We start from the raw sequence: 13,085 nt of genomic DNA on the forward strand, positions 1-13,085 counted from the left end.
TGTGTTGTCCTCTGTGTTTTTACCTATTTTCAGTTATTTGACTTAATTTTAGTCCCTTATTTGTTTTTATTACTTTTATTGTTTTATGTTAATATTTTTAGTTCATTTTTAATTCAATTTATTTATTTGTCTATAATATTTCGTTTTAATGCTTACTCAGCAGTTTGGAAAGTGTTTTAGTTGTTAAAATGTGCTTCATCCATTAAGTTGAATTGGTTTGGTCATGTTCTAGTTGTGTAGAACGTACAACCACTTACCTTCTACGCCTAATTCAGGTTTTTTAGTCGTTTTCCTTGGATGAATTTGTCATCAAGCTCATCACCACCAGAGTTCTTCTAGTCCATCATTGTACTTGTCCCGCCTGGAAAGGTAGGATCTAGACTATGTTTACTGTCTGTTTGGACGCTGTAAATCACGTGAACACCTCCAGCTCTGCAGCATCAGCTCCGTGTGAGTGAGTGTGTAACCGTACTGGACACGGTGTGTGCCCTGTATTTCAGGAAAGGCGCCCGGGGAGCAGTGTGTGGGCGACCTCAGTGGCATCTTGGGATTACGGGTCCGCCTCCTTACCCGCTAGGCCACCACTGGCCCATTAAATGATTTACGTGGGGCAGGCGAGACCGAACGTCCCGCAGCTGAGAAACTGTATATTTACAGGAACATGAGACCCCGGCATATTAAAATCCATTTGACAGTCTCATCTTGGGCTACGAGAAGTAGAAGATAGAACAAGCTGTGATTCTGCCGGGACTGAAGCTGGAATTAAAAGGTGACGATCAGGGGAGCTTCAGCATTTATTCTTTTTAAACTCACCTAGAAGATCTTCAATAAGCACTTAAGATCAGTAAAGTCTGGTAATCTTTCAAAATCTTTCATTTTAAAATTCTAAATTGTGCTTCTAGCTACCACTGTTAACCGAGCCGCCCCCGAATCGACCCACGTAAGGCGCTAATATCGTCACATTCCGACCAGACTGCTGCATCATGGGAATGAAGAGGCTGGCGGTGATGGTTTGAGTCACCGTGAGCGATTTATGGGCGTGGCCGCTATGTGACCTGTCAGAATGAACGGGATTCAGCTTCAATAACACAGCCGCAATAAACCCGGTTTATTCCCTTCGGCGGCGCGTGACATCAGCATAATTAATTCTTTTCAGAATAAGCGATTAATTAACTACAATCTTTTAAATGAAATGACGACTCAAATTTCAACACTTCAGTCGTTTTTTCACTGCCCCCAGCGTCATTATAATCCCGCTTTTATCATGAGAATAATAATGCCTCATGTGTGGACAGCTGATCACCGAGAGAAGACGTCCACAGATGATGCAGGTGGGTGGGTGTGGCACAGAACACAGGACAAGCTAAAAATATTTGTAAGAGCAAAAGGTTTTAAAAAGAAGACATCCTCGGATGGATGCGTCGCTGATGGTCTTTTAAGTGCCTGCATGCAGTGACATCCATAAAAAAGTAAAAGCCTTGGATGTTGACATGCTATTTTCGTTGGTGGCTTTTCTGCCGCTGATAGTGTCCCCGGACGTGCGGACGGACGTTAATTCTCCACATCAACATCATCCTGACAGCAGAACCACTTAAATCACGGGTGGCGCCACTATAAACCAATCGGAGGAGTCAGTAATCAGACGAGGTTCTCTCTGATGAGCGAAACCGGTCACCATCACTGTGACACTTCAGCCACCACGAAAGTCGGAGTTTAACTGTTCATTCGTCTCTACGGTCTCTGAATGGACCTTGTTTAAATATTAATATCAGCCACTTTATTCTCATCATAATAAATTAATAAAGATCAGCTTGGACCCTACAGAAGCCAGTATAGAGAGTTGGATTTTAGCCGAGGACCAACAAACATTTCAGGAGTCACAGTTCACACACCTGGGACAAAAAATGATCCCAAGAATGTCCATAGAACGTCCATCTGAAAACCTTCCTTTCCAGAGCTTCACGAATTTTCACCTCACTCATTTCCTATCTCTGTGTGATACCATGGTGTCATTTATTTACATTTCTGCTCCACCTTGAGGTGCCAAACGTCCCCAGAAGCTTCCGGAAGACACGCTACATCAGCACCGCTGCTCCGGGGAATATTCAAAGTCAGCTGGACTACTTATTTCATCATTTAGCTCCAAGAATAACGTAAATAATAGAATGATAAAATCCCTTTATTCAGAAAACATGCTGGCTGTACACGGATGGAAGATCATCACATGTCAGGATGTGCAGAGTCAAGACGGGAAAATGCACACGTGAGTGAAGCATCATTAACTGGCTCCACCATTTCCACTCTTGTTTGATCTTCTGAGGGCCTGAAATCCATGCCGGGCTGCGCATGCGACCGGCTGACATGAAAACTCTTTATCCCGAAGCGGCGCTTTCATTTAAATGCAGAATTTCTCATTGCTGTGCAAATTCCGGAGCAAAGAGGTTGAGCAGATAAGTGCTGTAGAGCGAGTGGAGAGACGACTTCGTTCGTCCCCTCCTCCTGAATAAGACCGAGCATTTCCCGTTCCCCACAAACGAGGTCCGACTGGGAATAAAAGACTCTCTTACAGGGCGGGGCACCAGACCGCCAGTCCAGGTTTAGAACTATAAAATCATAAAAGGGGTTTTAGGGGACATTTTATGAACATGTTCTCTTTGTCACTGCCTCAATTGTCACTGCACAAATGGCGAAAGAAAAGGAGCTTTGCTCACAGTGAGCATAATATGACATAATTATATAATATTATGCTATATTGCATTAGATGAGATTAGATTGTGTTTACAAGTTCAGGACTTTGGGATGCTCAAGCCCCACCCGTTTACTGTTAAAGGAACGTCTCTGCTCCACTCTGGAAGATGAGAACATTGGCCTTGTATTTACACACTTGCATCACATCGTCCTGGCGCCTCGGCGTGAAGCATGTGACAGACATGTCACTCTGACCTCGGCTTTACTGGACGGGGGGCAGGACATGTCCATCTGTCAGCCGTCATGGGTCCAGCATCATTTACATGCAGCAGAATCGCTAACGGTTGGTTTAAAGATGGGTGAGGGGTTCTCCTCATGTCGAGATAGAACAGCACTGCTGCCAGTCCCCATCCTGACTGGGCCTGAAGTCACGTGACCCGCGCTGGCAGACAGTGAAGGCGACGTGGCTCGTCTCCAAGCCACTGAACTCCCAGCTGAACTTTCACTGCGGCGTGGCCAGTAGTGGAAGATGAAGCATCTCGACGTTCCCAGTACAGTTTCATTCTGACTGGAGAGATCCTCTCGGAACACAGGAACATTTACATTTACCGCATTTACCAGACACACTTATCCAGAGCGACTTACAGTCAGATAGTGGTGCTCAGCTAATACTCTGGTGAAGGTCCCGGAGAGGAGCTGCAGGTGTGTTGGCTCCGCCCCCCAGATCACAGGTGAAGTGTGTGTGTGTGGTGTGTGGACCAAACACGGGTCACCCACCTGATCACATGACAATGAAGGCGTTTCTGGAACAGGATGTCCTGGATGTTACGTCTCTGGACGCGTTCTGTGTCTGGCTGTGTTTTTGTGTCCTGTCTCTTTTAGGTTGACTTGGTGGGAGGAGCCTACCAGCTCCACCTACCATCTGCCATTGGTCACCTCCATCTGTATAAAGTGACTTTCGATGGCTTTTTGATGTTGGTTAGCTGTCCTGAGTCTGCTGTTCTATTGTACCTGTTAGCACCCTGTAAATAAAAGCACTGTTTGTATGCTTGGTTTGTTTGTGTGTAACAGTGGACGTCCTCCTCTCCACACCCTTGTCACATTTGTTAAACCCCCTCAGGTTGGGAACATGGAGCAGAAATTCATCATCCTGGTGGTTTGCTTTGGTCTGATTTGAAAGAGGACTAATAATAATAAATCAATAAGTACAAGAAGAACATGTTCAATTTTCTGGTACTGTGGTTCACAAATTAACCAAATTAATGCTGCCTCATGTTGACGATAATAATAACTTTATAACCCCAAAATAACCATCTGTGTCATTTTGGATCGAGCACATACAGTACAGGCCGAAAGTTTGGACAACTTCTCATTCAACGTGTTTTCTTTATTTTCGTGACCATTTATGTTGGTAGATTCTCACTGAAGGCATCAAAACTATGAATGAACACATGTGGAGTTCTGTACTTAACAAAAAAAGGTGAAATAAGTGAAAACATGTTTTATATTCTAGTTTCTTTGCTCTGATTACTGCTTTACACACTCTTGGCATTCTTGTTGGTCCAGCTCACCCCAAACCATCTGGATTGGGTTCAGGTCCGGTGACTGTGGAGGTCAGGTCTCCACTTTTTAAGTACAGAACTCCACATGTGTTCATTCATAGTTTTGGTGCCTTCAGTGAGAATCTACCAACGTAAATGGTCATGAAGATAAAGACAACACATAGAATGAGAAGGTGTTCAACCTTTGACCTGTACTGTACATGTAACAAATAATGTATCTTTTGTTACATATATTATGAACTGTAGTTCATCTGAAAAAGCAGCAGTTTTGTAGTTCAGGACGCAGGGTGGCTGCGAGGCGTGGCAGCCAAGCAGTTCCGTCCAACAACTGGAGACCACATGGGAGCCGCACGTTTACCAGGGAGTTTGCTTGCCGGCTGTGAGTCTCCATGAAGGCCGCGTTTCTCCAGCATGAGAGGAGGACTGGCCTGCTGGTTAGATTATGTGGCTTTCGGATGCTGTCTACGGCGCTGGACTCCCTCCGTGTGTAAATAACACTGAAACGCAAACGCTGGTCATGTGACAATAGTAAATCATGAATTGTTGTTGACGAAATAAAAACGAATGATAACTGAAAGTCCTGGTTCTCCTTGGTTGACCTCGGGTTCTGGATGGGGTTCCTCTGGCTCACCAGTTCCATTGTTATTCGTTATTAATCTGTGATCTCTCGGCGCCGGACGCTGTTGTGCCGGTTCTAGCGCTTTTCTTCTGCATTTTATTCCGACTCACTGCTGTGACACATAACAAGATTAACGGTTCCTCGGCGCCCGCTTCCCCGGTGCCGCCGTTTGTGTTGCCATTGTCTACACAGAGAGCGGGACAGGCAGCTCTGGCACGGGCCACCCCACCGTCTCACAGCCAATCCCCTCACGGCACATGCCAGCTGCCCCGCCAATCCAATTCCACACTTAATTGACAAATCAGAACGCAAAAAGAGACATCGGAACCACGCCCCAACATTTTCTGTGTCCTTTAACTGAGGTTCTGCCATCTTGTAAGACAGACATGACCTGACACGCAGTGGGTAAAAACCACGCCCTTCTTCATTAACACTCATTTACCAAATAAACGGCGAATCCCGGCCACGGAACCGCGGAGGTTGGCGTGAAGGGCGAGTCCCGCTGCGGCGGAACGTCCTGCCCTGGAGGCGGCCTCATTAATGAAATGATATAATTACCAGGTCACTCGGCTATCGCCATCATCGCCGACAGCCGCGTGCTGCCATCCGCCCGGCACGTTTAAATGATGAAGAAAGGCGGATGAAGCGCCGGGCCCCGGGGCCAGTTTGGTGCCGTGCTTCCTGCCCGACCCAAATGGCTCCAACTTCACAGGGCGGCGGTAATGAGGGCCGCCAACATCTGGGCCGATCGGAAGAGCCAGCGCAGCCGGCGGCGCAGGATTAGTGAGGGACTCCTTCAGAACCAGTCCACGGAACATTTTCTCATCTGATAATATCTTCTTCATGAGCCCAGATGATGCCAGGGCCTAATTATCAGCTCTGGACAGTAGAGCTCGGGAGGTGCCAGCATCTCCCGGGCCAGGAGCAGGAGGAACCGGCGATGGAACGGCGAGGTTTTCTGGCGCTCGCGCTGACCTTGCCAATGTCACCTCCCACCGGTTAACCGCTCTTTGAACTGGTTTCCTGCCCCGTGAACCAGATTAGAAGAATCATTTTTGAAGGCGAGTGGTCCCGCCGCATGAGGGACGCAGGACGCCTGGTTTAGGTCCCCGTCACCATCAACCGCGCTTCATGCCATTCCGTTTCATTACTCGAAAATACACAACACACGTCTTCTGCTGTTTATTCTGCTTTTCTCTCCCACCGCAATCCCATGATGCTTTGGGCTGACGGAGGTGTTCTCAGATCCAAACGGCGTCTTTAACAAGAAGACAATGAAATATTCACTCATTACTCCTCATTATCTCTCCCTCAGCAGGAGACTCTGTTCATGACGGAACCTGATCTGGAACATGAAGAACCTGTGATAAGCGGAGGGAACTGGAGCTGAATATGTGAATAAATGATTAGTTCCTCATAGAACAATTTAGTGGGGCAGGACGTTCTTCCAGCCTCGCATGTTTGGGGTCTGCCTGGTCGGGGGGGACAAGGCGGCGTGTTCACACTTGTTTTTTTCTTCTTCTTTTTTTAAACTTGCTTCTTTCGCAGCTATAAATAAAATTCCGGGAGGGTCTGCAGTATGGAGGACAGAGAGGAGGTCCACAAACCTTCTTACTGCGGATTCCAGTAAACTGGTGGCGGTGAGACACGATCAGCGAGATCCTGTCACCAAATAGTCCAAAAAGACCATATTTCACTGGTTGATGTGATGGATGGATGGATGGATGGATGGATGGAAGATACTCACTGCAGGTGATGGCTTCACATCACATGGTGCTACACACAGAAGATCTAAAACACCAAGAAACCACGGAGCTGCTGAGCACAGAATCGACAGCAGCAGAGAAGCGTGTGGGTGAAGCACTCCAGGCCTGAGAAGCTCCATCAGACGGGTGTTCAGGTGGAGCGTGGGAGCAGAAGTAAATCTACTTCATTTCAGGGTGGAGCCAGAAACTGGATCCAGCAGGAGACCTGGAGAAGAAGTCAAAAGCAGATGGAATTCAGACTAACGTCATACCACCCTGTTTTATTCCATGAATATATTAATATTATTGACAAATATTATTTAAATGACATTTTGCATCGTTTGACGAGTGACAGATTTGGGAACTTGGAGGAAGCCTCTCCAACACATCTACCAACTCCATCCTCTCCAGTTGTGGGATCTCAGTATTCCAGTATTCAGAGGAGTTTTGGTTCAGATGAAAATTCTGAATTCATAATAATAACGCATGTGGATTATTATGATGCACTCTGGGAGAAGCGGACCTTCATCAGCAGGAAGTGCTCGTTGGTCGATTCCTCCATATAAAAAGTAGCTTAGCAGCCAAAACCCGATTAGATGAGAATCTTGGGCAGAATTGTCCCTGCGGAGTGGAGAGCGTTGTTTCCCGCGGCGTAATAGCCGTATTATGGTAATGGTATCGTCCATCCAATTCCTCCGACTTATCCTGTCTTCCTGCCCCTGTCTTTATAGGACGCTATTGAACAAACAACGTTTTCTTCTGCTCACCGGGTCTCAACTGCTTCAGCACTGGACTGCAGAGCAGCGCCGTAAATGACACGGAACCCAGAACCACAGGCGAAGCCCCGCCCACTCTCAAACAGTAAGAAAATGCTCGGGACGTGGGCCAGCAGAGCCATTAAGAAGACCCTGCCCCGGTCTGGTCCCATAAAGTAACGCTGAGAACATCAACTCCAGTCGGCTGAAAGGTTCTTTTAAGTGAAAGTGGCCCTTGTCGGGGTTCCACACGTTCCGGAGAACCTGGCCGGTTGGGCCCCACCTTCGCTGGAGACGCTGGAGCACCACTCTTTCCCTTTCATACCTTCCTGATTGCTGTGATCATGCGAGTGGGGAGCTTTTCTGTACTTATTACCCTCTCCACTGGAGCACTTCGAGGCTTCGCCGTTTTACTGCGTCTCCGCTCCTCTCATCAATTACACGAAGGTCGCCGCCACTTCGCACTTCTGCCAGATTCGTTCCAGTGCTTTTCAGCGCCGTCCTCCGACTTTTGTCTTTCGGTAAAGACACAGAGACGGCGGCCCTCGTTTCATCAGGACTCTGATCTGCGATGTCTTCACACTGCAATCACAGCCAGATCATATTCATTATTATAATTTGCTCAGATTTGTATAGTGAAGGAATCATTGATCTACTTTGTGTGGTTATTTTAATCACGTTTCCAATATAACCTCATTCTGTTCATGTAGCTCCATTATCCGCATTACAACATGCGAAAATGCGACATTAAAAAAAAATCAATAACGGTCCCGGACGGTTCGAGTGTAATCGCTACTCTGCGCCGTATCGTTGACCTGCCGCTAAACGCAGCTCGACCTGCTGACTGTGGGGCTTGTTAGGTACTGTGAGCATTTGCATAAATTAATAAACACTTTATTTAATGATCTTGGCTCCTGCTCCGATCATAAAGACCATAACTACCCAGAGCTTCTTTCTTGCTGTGCCACTCCGGTTTTATGTAAAGATCCGTCATGCGGCGTTGAATGGCGCCTGCTGCTGCGATATTTTATAATATTACTTTGCAGCAAGGTACAGTCTGTCCACCCGCCATTTTTTAATGCATTATAACATCCTGTCATCCATTCATCCGAGATCAGCTCCCGCTAACCAGCCTGACCCCTGATCATGAACATGATGTCACATCCACGCTGGCACCGCGCGGTCCCCGGTTCTCCCAAGCTGCTCGTGGCCACTAATGTAACTGGAACGATAATTGACTCCGCCCAGTTACGGCTAGAAGGCCATTAGCATCGCAAACATTAGACACCTTTCTGCCACGCGGAGCCTCAGCCGGCGGCGGCGCGCTGCTAATGGACTTGGCATTTACAGGGAACCATTACTTGAATTTATTTTAATGCCAGGCTGCGCGGCCTGGGCACATTGTGAGCGCCACACTGCCACCACCAGCTCACTAATGCATTTACATATTTATGAAAATTGCTTATGAGCAAGGCAATTCATTTGTATAATATTAAAATGGGTTTTTTCCGAGAAGCGTAATTATCCAGCCAGTTACCCACGGGGAGCGTCCGTGTCCGGGGGACGTGGGGACGTGGGACTCGCTGTAACGTGAGATGCGTGTCCAGAGAGCGGCCGGTAATGCCCCCATCGCCGTAATACCTGATGCTCAGATTAAAGCTGACAGTGGCTGTGACAGAACCACCAGCGTGACAGTGGCGTGGCCCGCGACGCTCTGCTCATCCTTCCACCGTGACAGCGGAGCCACCGGCGGGTCCAGCGCCGGCCTTCCACGGCTTAAAGCCCATTATACTTCCTACAAATCCCACAATCTCGGTAATTAACATGGCCACCAGCATTATAATACATCTGCGCTGAGCTTCCACTCACGCAAACATCTGCTCTGTTCAAAGAACCCAGAGAACACAGGAATTTAGGAATTTATTAGTGTGGAACCCCGATGATGGTACTGCCAAAATTCACTTATAAGTGAAGAAAACCCTTCAGGAGCAAGAAGAAGAAGGTAGAGAACCCGGTTGTAGCTCCACAGGAGAAGAGTCTCCGGGACGTCCACTGCATCAAACTCTTCTCCTCTGAGGTTCCTGCTTCCTTTCATATTAACATTATACCTGAGGACAGATAAGACCGTAGAAGAGAACGTCCTGGCCGGTAGTCGGTTCTTAACTGTCATTAGAACAGCCGTTGTCCAGGTAAACGAGGGTTCAGGGTGGTGGAGAGGAACAGATCTTCATTCCAAATCCTGATCCCAGTCTTCAGTGCTGCAGGTGTCTGTTCAAGTTCATTATAGAAATAGATTCCCACCTTTCCTGGTGGCAGCTGGGCCGAAAAAGAACCTCCGTTGTTGCTTGGATACGCCACATTGAAATTTTGTACAATTTTTAATACATTCCTGGTAGATAATAAACCACGGTGACAGAACCTCTTTTAACTAACCAGGAAAAGACAAAAAAATGTCCCCATTAAGCAGCAGAATTTAATTCCGAATTGGTAGAAAAGGCTGCGCTGTACGCCGATTCCGGCGACTGTACAGAAAGCAGCTTTTCAAATGTTCAAAATGTTCATTAGCATTCTGCTGGACCAGCACCTTCTCTCTGCCTTTCAAAATGACTTTCCAGACGTGACGAATGTAGATCCCCAGGAAGCAGTAAAGCAGAGGCTACAGAAACCATTGTTTGTTAAAGGTCCCCGACTATGATTTCTTTTTAGAATAGGGGACCTTTTTCATAATTAGTGTCCCCTATTTCTGTATTTAAAGTCTCTTTCTGAAATTACAGCCACTTTGGTCCAGTCCAGTGAGATTTCCCAGGTTGCACCGCTTCACCGTCTGTAGCTTTAAATGCTAATGAGGAAGAGAGCGGCCAATAGAAGTTGAGGGGGGATTTGCGGCAATGACATCATCAACACCAACCACAATGTTTGCCGCAGTTTGCCGCAGTTTTTCCAGGATATAAAAAATTCCCCTTGTGACGTAATAAGGGGACAGAATTACCAAACTCTCTTTACACCGACCGCCATTTCTAGCCACTGCAGGACCATAGACAAGCTAGAGGAACTCGTATTAATGTTCAACCATCTCACAAAGTGAAATTCACATAATAGGGGACATTTAACATAATTACATCATTTGCATGAGATAATGGGAATTAAAAGTATTAATGTGCGAAGGTGAGAGTAAAAGGCCCCCGGCATCATCACAGAACATTGCATTTGTCTCTCCGACCCTCCGGAGGCCATTCAGGACAACAGAAGACATCAGTTCCAAGTGCTCCGGTTTCATAAATCAGATGTGATCAAGCTGTCAGCAAGTAAACAGTGTAAACGAGGCTCCGAACGGCGGCTAAATTGCGGCGGCGCCTCTGCTCGACTCGTTTGTCCTCTGGTGAATATTTCTGCCGTTGGCAGGTGTTCTTCTGCCATTGTGAACGGTCCTAATAGCTGCCGATGTGCGGCGGTGCGCCGCTTTTAACGCGCTGACACTGCTCGGGGTGTCGGAGAATTCAATTAAAATGCGCTGTGCCTGAAAAGCTCCGGCACAGACAATTTCCACATTTTACTCGCCGAATGTCCCTGCAGGAGGGCGTGTCTGCGGACTCAAATCACTTTTTAACATAACGTGTCTCTGCCGCCCCTGCTGGCTGATTGCAGTGCAATATTTAGCTCCTCCCATGATGAGACCAGGGCTTTTTACACCAAATCAATGGGTGTCAAAGACATTAATTGTCCTGTCTACACCCTTGGGCTCTAAAATGTACACATAATTTTAAACATATCGACAAAATGCTGCATTTAAAAGTCCCCTGTTGCTTTTATATCAGTCTTGTTGGTCCCCTAATTCTGTATCTGAAGTCTTTTTCTGAAATTCAGCCGTGGTGCAGAATTACAGTCATTTTGATCCAGTCCCACAATGAGGATGCACCGTTTCGGTGTGATAAAGTGATTGTGATTGTCACTTGTGATACACAGCAGCACAGCACACGGTGCACACAGTGAAATTTGTCCTCTGCATTTAACCCATCACCCTTGGTGAGCAGTGGACAGCCATGACAGGCGCCCGGGGAGCAGTGTGTGGGGACGGTGCTTTGCTAAGTGGCACCTAACCTTCTGATTACGGGGCCGCTTCCTTAACCGCTAGGCTACCACTGCCGACCACTGTAGCTTTAAATGCTAATGACCACTGAGAGAGAGGCAGGACAAGGAGAGTGACCTTCGCAAAGTGAATTCGCAGAAATGACATCATCAACACCATTCACCAACCACAATGTTTGGCGCAGACAGGAGGTCATGTTGGTGTTTTCCCAGAATATAAAAATTCCCCTTATGACATCATAAGGGGACAATTTCCCGGTCCAACCGTCTGAGCTGCTGCTATCTGAATGATGAAGCAGTAAAACCAAAGCTCTCTTTACACCTACCAAAGCTCTCTTTACGCCATTTCTAGCCACTGCAGGACCATAGACAGGCCATGACAGGCGCCCAAGGAGCAGGGTGTGAGGACAGTACCTTGATCAAGGGGACCTCAGGGTATTTGAACCCACAACCCTTCGATTACGTGACCACTTCTGTACCAGCTTGGCCAAAACTACCCCAGCCTGGTGGGTAACACACTCACTTGCAAAGTTCCAGGTTCAAACCCCACTTACTACCATCATGTCCCTGAGCAAGACACTGGACCCTGAGTGTCTCCAGGGGCGGGGCTGTCCCTGTCTCTATTATAACTGCTGGAGCTGATTGTTTGAACACCAGCCTGTAGTCCATGGCCGTTCTGCTCATTGTGGTCATCTTCTGCACGTTGATCAGGACGCCTGGACAGTGGAGAGAGAAGGGATATGAAGATTTACATTTACAGCATTTACCAGACGCCCTTATCCAGAGCGACTTACAGTCAGTAGTTACAGGGACAGTCCCCCCCTGGAGACACTCAGGGTTAAGTGTCCTGCTCAGGGACACGATGGTAGTAAGTGGGATTTGAACCTGGGTCTTTTGGTTCATAGGTGAGTGTGTTACCCGCTAGGCCACCACCACCCTGATCAAGCCTCCAGATAATTACTGACAGCATCTAATAAAGCAGAAGAAAACGTGATTAAAGCAGAAACGGAGCTGCTGATCAGTGTGTGAAGTCGGTTTGCGGGACTTTTCAAAGGAAGCTCAACACGGGAACATTCTAGTTAAAATGCTGCTGAGATCCGCGGTGCATGAAACAGTAATGAGTGTCTGTCACCGAGCCCAGAAAAGGCGCTTTATGATGAAATGTCACACAGTTACACCCACATCCAATAATGACAGTAATCATTAAAAACATTCGCAAAGTAAAATGTCACATTTCTAAGCCTTAATAAATCCGGCTGCATTGCGTTTTAATGCATGATATGAATAAATTCTTTTGTTTTGGTAAACAGGCAGGTTCAGTATGAATACAGATCAGTAGGTGCGTTACCGATGCGTCCGTTCGCAGGCGTCTAAATGCACCGTAGCGGTGGCCGCTGTCCCTGCTGGAGAGAAGCCTCGGCCTACACCCGGTCACCGCTGCTCCGGCCTTCCAGGTTTCATCCTGCGGTCCGTCTGGATGAGACCTGGAAACACCTCAGGTCTCATCATCTCCGCTGCGGCTCTCGTTCGTATAATAAACACCCGGGTTCTCGTTCCCACCAACACACGCCGGAACCATAATATAACATGAATGATATTAATATTCATATTTAATCCGTGGCATAAATGG

The sequence above is a fragment of the Denticeps clupeoides genome, unplaced genomic scaffold, assembly GCF_900700375.1.
Source record: "Denticeps clupeoides unplaced genomic scaffold, fDenClu1.1, whole genome shotgun sequence".
Taxonomy (NCBI): domain Eukaryota; kingdom Metazoa; phylum Chordata; class Actinopteri; order Clupeiformes; family Denticipitidae; genus Denticeps; species Denticeps clupeoides.